The following is a 12,453-nucleotide window of genomic DNA, read 5'->3' as shown; positions in this document are numbered from 1 at the left end:
GGCTGGAAGAAGCCAGCATGGTCTCCTTGCCCTGGAACAACCGTGTCCAGGGCTCCTGCTTACAGCACAGACCTGAAGCATGCCCTCAGCTCATCACTGCCCACCTGGAGGTCCTGCTGGCCAGCAGGAACCCTCAGGTGACCTCCAGGACATCCCGGTGACAGGGATGTGGCAGACCTCCTGCAGGAGCAGTGACAGCTGAGGACCAGTGAGAGCATTTGAGGTGGGAAACCAGTAGGTGAACCCCATCTTTTCCTGGCTCCTCAGCATGCTTGACATGCAGTGAAGCAGCTGAAATGAGAGGAGACAGCTCTGACCTGGAGCAGCCGAGGAGCACGTGGGCACGGGGGAGGCTGCCAGGTCGCAGCTGCTGGCACTGTGGGCAGTGCCCACGCCACACAGTGCCCACAGTGACCTGGTGCCCAGCGCCAGGGGGGCTGAACCCTGCAAGGGCAGGCACCAAGGGGGTACTCCACCTCCAGCCTCATCCCAAAGGTTGACACTCACAGCTTCAGGGAAAAGGGACTGATGGTGGTCTCTGTTCGAGCAAAGGTGTTGGGAGGATTTCCACGCTCTTTGGATTAGGGATTATATCCCATGTTTTTGCCCTGTGAGAAGTTGTTGTTAGTACTCCGTGGTCTGATCCTCGACCAGCTCCTTCTGGTGTGTTACCATCGCTTTTATTTTTATAATCCTCGGCTGCCGGGCTTCACCAGTTGTAGTTTGAGATTGTGAGCCTTGCAAGGCTCAAAACTGTTTTAACTCTTTCTCCATGATGTCACCTCTGTGACAGTGCTAATGGTATCCAATCTCCCCTAGAAGGCATGCAGCCTCTCCTGCCCTCTGTTAGCTTGGCTCCTCCAGCACCTCCAGACTCCTTTTCCACTCTCCCTGTCCTCTTAATCTGGTTTACTCTTCCGACCTACAGCCCTCCTTCCCCTCACTCTTCCCCCCTTCCCAGCTGTCTACACCCCAGACCCACACCAGGGGCAGCTCATGCCCCCTCCCAGCAGAGAGAGCAGAGCTGACACCGAGGCGACCGAGGGTCCTGCCAGCGCCGTGGGGATGACAGCAGGCAGACCCACCAGCCCCAGACAGAAAGCTTGCCACGTTTTCCCCCAGCTCCCTGCTGAGCCCCTGCCTCCCTGTGCCCACTTGCTCAGGGGCCAGGGAGGCAGGCAGTGGTGGTGCCACAGGGGGCCAAGCTCTCAGCCTCCATCTAATCAAATCCATGTTTTCTTTTCTACCACACAATCCTCTCAGGAGCTCATAACCTGGGAAGGGCTACATTCCTTAGGCAGATGGGTTATTCCACTCGGAGAGGGTGGGGGAGGCAATAAAATTCCATTTTGCAGCAACTATTCTAATGCACCAGGTTATCGGGAAAATATTCTGGGGTTTGTTTAGTTGTTTCCCAAACATCTTGAAGTGGTGGTTCAAGATGAAGTTATGTTCTGAAAGAGAGAGTCATCCAAAGAATGCAAACAAAATGTTATTTTAAAACCCAGATGTCCGTTTTTCTTCATTGCAAATTTTTCATTTTGTCACCAAGCAGAAAAAAGACAACCCACAGATTTTCACGCAGCCTTATTCCGTGAAAGGTAAGATATTAACAGGAGCAAGAAAATTCTGTGCAACTGACATTCTCACCTTAGTGCAATTGTTTCTAAAAGCACCCGGGACAGATTAAACATATGAATGCTCACAGCACCTCAAACTAGGAATGCAATTAGTAATTGATTTACGTCTTCTGGTAGCAGGCCAAAAGCGACTTAAGGAGCAAATAAAAGCAGGTTCTGTTTTCTAGCTTTGTTATCTGCTCTTCTTCAAGCACACTAGCAAGATCTAATAGCAGGGAATTTTAACAACCTCATGTTCATTAAAATAATCATTTTCTTGCGATTTGTGACACGTAATTTCACAATGCTTTCAGTCCAGCCACGTGGAGACGGGACACTGATGACCCCACTACTGCTTTTATTGGGGGTGATATTTTGGTTGGTTCTGCTTCCCATCTTCCTACCTTGTTTGGTGAGAGAAAAATCCCTCCGTGGAGGCATGTGCCTGAAATCACTTTCAATACCTGTTTATGGACTTCTCCTATTCCTCCCAAGGTCTGAGGTAACACCTAGAGTCTGGTGCCCATGGGAAATACAAGAGAAGGTGCCACATCCAGCACATGCTAACCTGACAACGTTTTGTGTTGTTTAAAGCATGAAAACGCTTTCCCCACCCTTTTGTCAAACCTCCTCCTGAAGCACCCACTATGCTGCACAGATTTTGCCTGCACAAGCATCCCCGCCTGAATAGGAGAGACTTAGTTACAGAAGGACAATTGCTGTGTGGATGTGATTTGAATTCCTTTGCTGCCAATCATCACAGGCAAAACAACAGGAATAGCATTTGCCTATTGACGCCGGGGATTTTGCGGCATAATGCATAATTCAGTCGGCGAGGTGTGTGATATTTCCCTCCTGACACTGCTAATTCTCACCAGCAAGGCTCACCTTCTCACCCTGTGATCTGCTTTTAGCTGCTGCTTCCATCAGACTGTCCACGAGGACACAAAGAACATATTAAAGAGCTTACAGTTAAATCAGATCCCGCAGAAACAGGCGTGCCGCGCAACTCCCCCCCACCCCAAACATGCATTTCGTAGGAGGGAATGGTATTTATTGGGATTTTTTACATTTACTGCTCCCCATTGGGAACCCCTTTAGGTTTTTTTGAAGCTGCTCAGCTTTTTTTCTTTTTTTTTTTTTTTTTGCGGGGGTGGGGGGTGGTGCGTGGTTAAATCCCATCACACCAGCAGGAGCACATGCTCTGCCAGTTCAGGGGTCCCCCTTCCTAAAGCATTTGGTTGCTTAACAGGGAAGGGGATGTTTGTTCAGATGACCTGGGAGCCCACCCTGGTGTGAACTCTCCTCAGAGGAGGGTTCATCGGTCTCCTTTCCTGTGTCTGCCTAGCTCCAGAGATTGGTTATCAAAAGTGGTTTCTTTGCTGTGGGAGGAGGGAGAAGAGGAAAGGAGGAGGAGGAGGAGGGAAATCAATATGGATATCATTTGTCTAAACATTAGGCCAACTGATGCTGTCTGAAGCACCTGAGAATGCAGGCAGGCTACTGCAGGAAGGTGTAGTTTTGCAGGACTTGATGACTTCAACCCGAACAAGACACAGCTGTGAAACGTGGCAAACCACAAGCTTATGCTTAGGCGAGCACAACCCTCCCCAGGTGGGTGACGTTCCTCCTCAGCAACCTCACTGGCACCCAGGGCACACAAGAAATCCGGGAGACATTTGCCTGACAAGCCTCAGGCTCCACTAAAACACAAAGATAAGAGGCACGGGACACCTGGAATGCCACCAGTAATACCTGTCTTGCCCTCTGCTTCGGGTGTACGAGCCCTGTATCTGCAGCCATCTCTGCTTGCAGGTGATGTGGGGAGGGCGGGCCACCCACCCTCCCTCAGCTGCCCGCTTGATCCCTCAGTTATGACTTGCTCCTGATGCTTTGTCTTCACTCTGGCTGCAAGAAGCCTCATGCAAGGCCAAGTGCCTGCCACAGGCTGCACGGGGTTTGTCCCCAGGGAAGGACGAGGTCTCCTCTCCCCCCCGAGCCCTTGCCGTGCCTGCCCTGTGCAGCTGGGCTCTGCCCCTCTGGTTTAGGGGAGCCAGCCCATGCTCTGCCTACCTCAGTCACCAGGTAGCATCCTGTGGCTGACATGAGCCATAAGAGCCCAGCCTGAAAGCTGGTGCATTATAAATGATTTATTGGTCTAATAAAGAGCCTCAAATTATCCGCCGCCTCCTTCCTTTCTCCCCTCGCCCCAAGGACCAATAGAGCTACCGTGCAAACATTTTCTACCTCGCATTATGTAATGTCACAGAGAAGAAAAACAAGTATACAGCCCCCCGGAGAGCCACGTGGCTGGCAATCCCCCCCATCCCCGCCAGCAGCCTCTGCGCAGGCATCACTGCCAGGCAGCTGGGGCAGAAACCGAGCACTCCCTGCTCCCTCAGAGGATCCATTCTGCTGCTCTTCCCTTCCCATCCACAGTGCCTCTTGCCTCCAGCATCCCAGAGAAAATAGGAGTGACCTGCCCTCTTCCCACAGCCTCGCCATTCCCTCTCCTGCCTGATCCCCCCACGCAGAGATGGGGCTCTCGGAGTCCAGGGTTTGTATCCAACAGGAGCTGGGCTGCGCTGGAGGGGTGGCCAGGCTGGCAAACGGAAAGCCTCACTGATTTTGGGAATGGAGGGTTTTGTCCCCCGGTATGTGAGCCCTGGTAGCTCCCCCAGCCTCCCACCCACCATCCTCATCTCTAATCCGCACGCTACTGCTCCATCACCATCCTTTTTGCAGCAGTCTATCCGTACGAGTCTCCAGATGATAAAGTCTGGGAGCTTGTTATCTACTGCTACACGTGTAGCTTTTTCGTGCAGCTCCTCAGGGACATTCCGTGCCCCCTGGTTAGCCTCACCTCCTGCACGCCCTCATGCCGATTGTTCCCGGAGGAGCCCCTCCTCAGGACACGGAGCTGTGTGAGCCACGCTCCGCGCTGAGGGCACTCGGGGTCTTTCCTGCCCGAGTCCTGTTCGAGCCCACAAGTCCTTCCAGCTTGCTTGAACAGGTCACAGCTCCTCACGATACACAGAGCAGGAATAATAAATTAACCTACTTTAGATGGCTTGCAGGCCTTGACAAGTGAGTGTTGCTGAAGGGCTCGCGGAGTCTCGGGAAGTGGCACTGTGAAACAGCGGAGTATTATCATCATCATCATCTGCTGTTACCCTGAAGATCCTGAGGTCAGGTGAGGTGAACTGAAGACAACAAAACAGTCCTAAATAATCAACATCAAATTATTTGAAGTGTGGCAAAGGGAAAAAAAAAAAATTACAAAAAAACAGGATAAAGAAAAGGTACAGCTAAGTTGTCCTTCCAGGCATTTTAGCTTCAGCGTGTGACAGGAGCCCCACGGCTGCCAGGCTGCCCACTCCTCTCTGCATTTGGCAGGGAGCACAGGAGCTCTCCTGGGCATCCCACAGCCTCCATAATTCCCAGGAGGACCCTCACTAGGGCTGGCAGTTTTCCAGGCCAGTTTTCTGAGCCCACGAGGTCTCCATAAGTTGTGCTTCCCCAGTGGGACCCAAAAATGCTGCTCACCAAACAGAAAATAGAACTGGAGGGTGATGCAAAGATGTGGGAACGGAGTGGCACCTATCTGGGGCCTGAACTGTTTGGCTAAGGTAAATAAGAGAACAAAAATTCTGGGAATGATGTTATAAAAGGTGTATTTTGAGTACTTGCATTCTCTGCAAGGCTGACCTATTTAGCAGAGGGACTTTAGCCCCTAGGAAGAATTAAATAATGCTGTTAGGAAAGAGGGACCTTAGGGACTGAAGAGCCCCAAGGTCTCTGCTGCTCTGTGGTCTCTGTGGGTGCCCAGGCAGCCCTGGGCTACCACAGTGAACCATGCAAACAGCTGACAGTCTCCTCTTACCTTATCCCAAAGGCACAGCTGCACCTCAGCCTGTGCTAGAGCCAAGCACCGGGAGCGGGGCTGCCCTTAGGGAGGAGACACCCTCAAAGAGGAGACTTCAAAGCCTTTTCCCCAGTGCCTCTAACCCTCCCAGCCCTCCTCATCTTGACTACACTTAGTTGGTGCTAGGGCTCCTTGTTTCCAGAGTCTTGGTCACAGCAGGTCTCTAAGGAGAGCTTGCCTGTGTCCCTGAGTGTTTTCCCCATTTTAATGGGAAGATGGCTGAGCTACTTTATGGCTCCTGATGGCACTGACAAGCCCCAGCACTGAAATCCCCAGCTTGGGAGCGAGAGAAGACCTCAAATGAAGCCATGACTGAGCAGTTGGGGCTGAGTCAGAGCAGCCCCACCAGGAGTGGGAGACAGCCCCTCTAATCCCAGCAGGTGCATCCAGCTCACACCTCTCCCTGCCTTCCCAGACATCCAGCCTGAGCCTGCCACCACACCACCCCAGTGCCTCGGCCCCACCAGGTGGTTGCTCCAAACGAGATGCCTCCTTTGTGGTTTATCTAAATGAGCTTCACACCTTAACCTTTTTTCAGACTTAAAGGGTCCCATCTGATTGCGTACAGTGGAATACAGAGGAAAAACTTGCCTTTTCTGGGAGGCCTTGATGTGTGGGGTTGGGTGCCGGTGGAAGGAGATGCAATTTGATTTTCTAGTTCCCTCCTATCCACTCCCCAAAGCACTTTGTTCTTTTCCAGGTGGGATAAACACTGACATCCACAGAGTTTCCAAAGAACTCTCCCCTGGGTATCTGAGATAAGAGGGACTCTACACCTCTCCTGCTCCAGTGTCTCACCTCTTTCACCAGGGAAGAGCCAGCTCCTGCAGCTCACGCGTCGTACTGGTGCTCTCCGCCTTGTTGTCCCTCACAATGGAGAAGACTTCCCATAAACATTTGAGAAACTACCTCCCCCTTCTACTACAGCTCATCTGAGGACTGCAGAACACTTCACAAGCCCCAGGATGCTGCTGTGCCAAGGCTACCACATATCCTGGTGACCTCTGGGGAGCCCTTGCCCCCTCGTGCTGCTCCTTCTCTGCCTGCAGCCCTCTCCTCCCTCTCCCATATACTGTGAGGGCACCGTGTGGCACAAACACCTCAGATTTTGAGTGCCTGGCAGAAATAATCCAGCTTCACGTCCTGAAACGCAAATGGGCTCGAAGGCAAATGCACAGAAGCTGGGCCTGGGCGTAGCTATTCCAGCAGGGAGTCCAGGCACGCTCGGGAAGCCTTTGAGCCGGCTACTGCCCGGAGACGTGAAGGTTTGCCCGAGGACACTCAGCCTGCTTCAACCCTCTCAGTATGTTCCTTCCCTAAGCAATTCCTGTCATCCTCTGACACTACACCACGGCTGGTGCAGGATAATGGTTCAGTGGGTTCCAGGCTGCCCATTTGCATGCTCTTTTAAGTGGGGCTGTAACAACTGCAAGCGAGAAGGAGAAGCCTGGTTATTAAGGATTGCCTGTGCCTGCCTGCTCTCCGCTGGATAGGTGGAAGGAGGCTGGCCAAAGCTGTAGCAGTAGATTTCAGTGGCCCAAGGGCAGCATTTTAGACTGCTAATTTCTCTTAATCTAACCATTTCTCACAAGGAGAGAAACTCCTGTGGGAAGCACCCAGACACCAGAGCATGATTCCTTATTACTTTATACTTGACAGCCAAGACAGAGTAACTGCTAAAAGCAACAGAGATAAGTGGAATATGACAGTGCCACCAAACAAAAACACTTACCTCTGTACACGCATCAGCTCAGTGTGAAGGACTGGGTCTGAAGAGCACGGGATGAGGGCCTGTGACTCCAGAGAAGAAAAGGCGTCACGGAGGGATGCTTCCACTGACAGCCATGAACTCCTGAGAATACATGGGAGGTGGCTCTCACAGCACCTCTGACCTTGGTCAGCTGCTGCACTGAACTTCCTTCTGCAGGTGCAACCAGCACAACAAAGAGCCCAAGGTGTGGTGGCAGTGCTTGTGCAGAGCCCAGGGACGGCCTGGCTGTGCAGCAGCAGGGCTCACGCACAGCTCCTGTGCCAGTCTGCCTACTGACTCCAGCCATCCCCTTGCTCCTGAGGAGCTGGCTGCCAAAAAGCAACCCCCACGCTGCCCCCAGAATCCCCTCCCCGTGGTGGTGGGGAGCATCACTTGAACGGAGTGCCGGCCTCAGCTGTCACCCCTCACCTGCAGAGCAGCCCTGGCAGCCAGGGCAGGAGCCCTGTGCCTGAACACCTCCCGGCCCCAGTGGCGACCCTGCCACCATGCCACAGGCGGGTTTGCTGCCTGCAGGAGGCAGCTGCACCGGCTAATTGGTCACCTCCCTGACAGCTCCACTCGTATTCCTAACGCTCCTTTACACAACCTGGGTGATATGGAGCTTGCTACGGCTGGTTTGGGATTGCTAGGGAGCTGGTGCAAGTGCTGGTGGAGTTTTATTATTGCTGTTATTTATCATTATTTGCATTGCAATAGTGCCCTGGGGCCTCTGTTAGGATTAGGATGCAGTTGTCCTGGGTGCGGGGAATATTTAGCTGGAGACTCGCAGCTGGGAACACGGTGTGTGCTTAAACTCCCTTGGAAAAGCGTAGCTGTGCATACCAAAGAGTCTCTATCCCAGTGGGTTTTAGTCTTTTCTGGCGCCTTAACGCTACCAGTTCCGAACACTGCTCCTTCTGAGATCCACCAGCCTTTGGGAAGGCTTAGGGGCGTAGCAGGACTGCTCTTATTTCTGATTAACGGAGGATCCTGGCCGCTCCATCACCACCCAGGAGATCCAAAGGAAGTCCAAGAAGCCAAGGAGACACAGCATAAAGCCTGCCAAGACGCCCAGGCATAAAGAAGAGCCTCACCCGTGTTTGGTTTGCAGCTCCCCTCTGCCCTGGCAGGCCTGAAGGAAGGCGGTGGGCATGGCTGGTGAGGAGCAGCTCTCCTCTCGCAGGTCAGCCCCGGAGCTCCTGCCCAAACTTCTCAGCTCCCAGCAAGGCCGTGGGGACAGAGAAGAGCGTGGCTGGAGCAGGAGCAGCGTTGGCTGCTGCCCGTCTCCTGAGCCACCGCGTGAGCTGTACGGACAAAACCGAAGCCAGGAGAGCTTGGCAGCTGCTCTCATTTCTGCAAAGCAAACACCCCAAAGACCCAGGGGCTCCTAAGACATGATTTAGCAAACACCTAATGGCACACAGCAGCACCAGGCAACAGCTTAAGAAATGCGGTAATGAGCACCCTGTTACATTATGACCACTTTTTGCTATTTATTTAGCTCCATTAGCATTTGTCAGAGCAAATGGAAACTGGCTACTGTCCCAAGGAATTCAGCCTCTTTCAATCGTCAAAGCCATAAAAATTCAAGGCGTGGGACGTGGGGATAGGAGCTGAAATCTCAGCTGAGGGGGTGAGGAGATTCGGTGGGAGATGAACACCACTGCAGACGTTCAGTCTGACCAGGGCACCAGGCTGGACACTGCTGTGCTCTGGACATGGACAGGACCAGCTCAGATGACCAGGTCTCATCCAGTTCATCCTTTCTCCACACCATTACATCCTTCATTTGGTCAGCAGCATTGCCACTCCTCACAGGGGACAGGACCTCAGCTGGGCACTGAGCAGGAGAAAGGAGCCTGTAGCCCTTGTGGGACAACTGCAACAACAAGGAACTCGGGGCCTGCCTCCCACCCAAATGCCAGACCCTGTGAGCTACCAAAAAACCTGCTGAAATGATGCCTGCAGGAGGTAAGAGGCCAAATCAGGCAAAGACTTTCCAGGCTGGTCCCAAGCCACAGTCAGGTCAACATTTGCACTGTGAACATCCTGCAGCTGCCCTGGAGCAGAATGAAGTGGTCAGGGGTCTAGCTAGAGGGGTTGGAAACCTCACTCCCCTTTGCACCAAAGCGCTCCTTCCCCTGGCTCTGAAAGCAATCTTCCATGATATCTGCCACGGGCAGCGCTTACACATTCTGCTTTTTCCTCTTGCTCCTGTAGTTCTCTCCCTGCCTTTGGGACCAACAAGGGAACACTCTCCACACAAGAGGAGCTGCACCCAGGTACCCCACACCGCCCTCCCCGACACATGGTACCAAGCCTGACGTGCCTGTATGCCTCTGGATAAAAGGATCATTTAACATGCTCAGTGCTGATGGGCAGTCAAGTAAAAAGCTTCCCCACTAGGCTCACTCTGCAGTAAATTTATTAGCAGTGGGACTTCCTAAATAACATAGGTGGAAGAGGGCAACTTGGTGGTGTACCGGGAGAGACAGACTTCCACTGCTCCATCAGCTGACAAACCTCAGTGGGACCGTGCCTCCAGCATTCAACAAGCCCGGCTCAGCATGGAGTAAGTGAATCTTGCTGTATTTAAAGAGACAGTCTCAAGGGCTCCCTTTTAATCTCATCTCTGTTTGCAATTCCCCCTTCTGAGCCTATGAGCAACATTTCTTTTCCCTTCAAGTGCTACTCTGCTCTGTTCAATTTTCTCTTCATCCCTCCCTGCCCTCTCCTTCCCTCCGCTATCCCCGTGTTTCTTTAATGGAGCTTGAAATTATCATACGGTGATTCAGCTTGCTTTCATGTCTGCCAAGAGTCAGCGGCACAACCCTGAAAACAGGGTTTGCTGGTCTCCTCAGCCTGGGCTGCGGCAACCCCTGCACCTTGGGGCTGGGGATCTTCTTCCTGTCACAGGTGGCAAGGGGAGAAACTTCCCCAGCAGCTCCTGGGGTTGACCACGGACTCCTGTGCAGCCACGGGAGACCATGCACCATGTCCTGAGCGTGTTACTCTGTGCCAGGCATATCCATGGGGATTTTCTGGGGGTGTTTGGAATGGCCTGGGAATGTGCCAGCTGGAGTCACAGCGCTCCCTTCTCCTCCCTTGCCTTAACATTCCCATCCCTGCCCTGCCCCTTGCACTTTGGCTGTTTCTGGGATGGGACTCACCCAAAGTCGATGCCCAGGCCTGTTCCCTGAATAGCTCTTCCCTCCTGAAAACAGAATCTCTGTGGGTTACACACGGGCCACAGCCTCCATTTCCTTCTCAGAAGCAGAACTGCTGAGCTCAAACTCATCAGGAAGCATCTTTCTTGTCCCCTTGAAGCTCACAGAAGTTTTCTGACATCTTTTACCTTCTGCCCTGTCCTGGTCCTCTTTCTTCTGGCTTTTACACTTCTGTTCCCTGCTGCAGAGACCTCACGCTCTTCTTCCCAGCCTAACCAGGTCCAGTTTACCACATCCTCCTTCCCACCGATTCTGCACGGTCTATGGAAGGAACACCTGCCAAACATCGTCTTTGCCACCAGCCCAGTCTTACTCTACGCTTTTTTTCTTTCCTTCCTTCCAAGCAATGTTCCTCCTCCTGAGCAGACAAATTCTTGTGCCACCAAAGGAATTCTTGTGCCACCAAATCTTTGCTCCTTTCATTCACCAGCTTCCAGGTATCCCAGCTTTGGAGCAGCAGTGTTGACACTCTCCTGGATAAAGCATGTGCAGGAAGCCCAGCTCCTACCAGTAATCCCTGCTTGTCTTCATGCTTTCTAGATGAGCATTTTATCTTGGCTTCATTTTGTCCTCTTCAATCCCACCTATTTCTCTGCTCGGCCCTTTCTCTTGCCTTTCCATCCAGTGTCTGCACCTTCCTGCTGTCCATTTGTCCATGCCTATGCTCTGAAACCTTCCTTTCTACTTCACAACACCCACCAGTCCATTTTCCCCCTTGCATCTTCTTCATTTGCAGCCTGTTGGCCTTTCTCAACCCACCACAGCACCTGTCCCTCTCCCAGGAGGTTCAGGAGCCTCGGGGGACAAATGTCCTGCCCTACTTCTTCCCGAAGCGTGGAATTGTTGTGCTGGCCTCTGCCTGTGCTCAGTTCTGGAGGCTCCTGGCTTGCTGAGGGCAGCACTGCGGTCAGGTGTGCTCCCCTGCGGTCCAACACCCCTGTCTCACCCCAGGACGCATGCCAATAGTTAGCACTAATGACTTCTGCCAAATTCCCCTTTACTTTCCCTGCCAGTGATCTTTGTCAGCAGGCAGGCAGCCTTCTCCTGCGTGCAGCGAGCAGGAACAAAGAAGCTTTACGTGGATATGCGTGCACACGAGGCGACCATTACCTTCAGGACTTCTGGACTCAAACCAACAGGAATTTTTATGGCTGGAGCCCCAGAGCTGGGCTGCCCGCTAGAGAGCAGGCACAGCTCCCCCGTGGGTCGGCGGCGGGCGGGGGACCAGCAGCTGCTGAGCCCTGAGTTGTGAGCGCACCTGCAGCAGCCGGGATGCATGGAATGCGTGCGTACGTAGGAATACGCATTTCTGAGCAGGGAATGCCATCCAGCAGACTGCCGGCGTGGCTGGGACCACATGGGGAGCAGCGGGCGCGTCTGTGGGTGCCGTGCCGCCGCCGCAGCGCAGACCACCGTGGTGTGTGAGCGCGAGCGTGCGGAGAGCAGCCTGACGTGTCTTCTGGCCTTCCAGGCTAATTGATTTAGGAAGTAGTTAGGCTTTTCCTCCATTAGTGAAGCAACTGTGCCTCCCCAGAGCTTACCCAGGAACACTTTCCAGTAACCGTGCAGATACCAATAAATGATGCATAAGCTAAAGATGCTATGTCAATAAGGAGAGGGTGTGTCATAAACAGGAATTACATGAAGGGAAGGGAAAACAAAATCCCTGCTTCAAGTCACAAAAGGGAAATCCTCGGTATGAAAGGTAGAAAACTGGACTCTTTTGAAGAACCAGCCATTTTAAAAAACCATCAGTAATCCATCTCTTCTATCATTATTTAAAAAATCCTATGTAATTGTAGCTCAGCCAAGGCAAGACTGCTGTTGGTCCCCTGTGCGTGCCCTGAAAGGACGAGTTCTCTACCTGCACTCAGGATTTCCAGGACTACAACAGCTGTATCAAGTCTGAGGTGTAGCTGAAACCAACCCCAA

At 52.7% G+C, this 12,453-nt stretch overlaps 1 long non-coding RNA gene across 1 annotated transcript; it reads right to left on the bottom strand.

The window, feature by feature from the left end:
- Window positions 1–913: 913 nt before the first annotated feature.
- LOC120748963 (uncharacterized) lies at window positions 914–5,790 on the bottom strand. The gene is made up of 3 exons (XR_005699475.2): window positions 5,503–5,790; window positions 4,681–4,842; window positions 914–1,454 (listed from the first exon to the last, which is right to left on the bottom strand). It is a non-coding gene; the product is annotated as an uncharacterized LOC120748963 (long non-coding RNA).
- Between the last annotated feature and the right edge of the window lie 6,663 nt (window positions 5,791–12,453).

The sequence above is a fragment of the Hirundo rustica genome, chromosome 2 (assembly GCF_015227805.2).
Source record: "Hirundo rustica isolate bHirRus1 chromosome 2, bHirRus1.pri.v3, whole genome shotgun sequence".
NCBI classification, from domain to species: domain Eukaryota; kingdom Metazoa; phylum Chordata; class Aves; order Passeriformes; family Hirundinidae; genus Hirundo; species Hirundo rustica.
The sequence above is the reverse complement of the archived record's forward strand: the minus strand, read 5'-3'. Positions and strand labels throughout refer to the sequence as shown.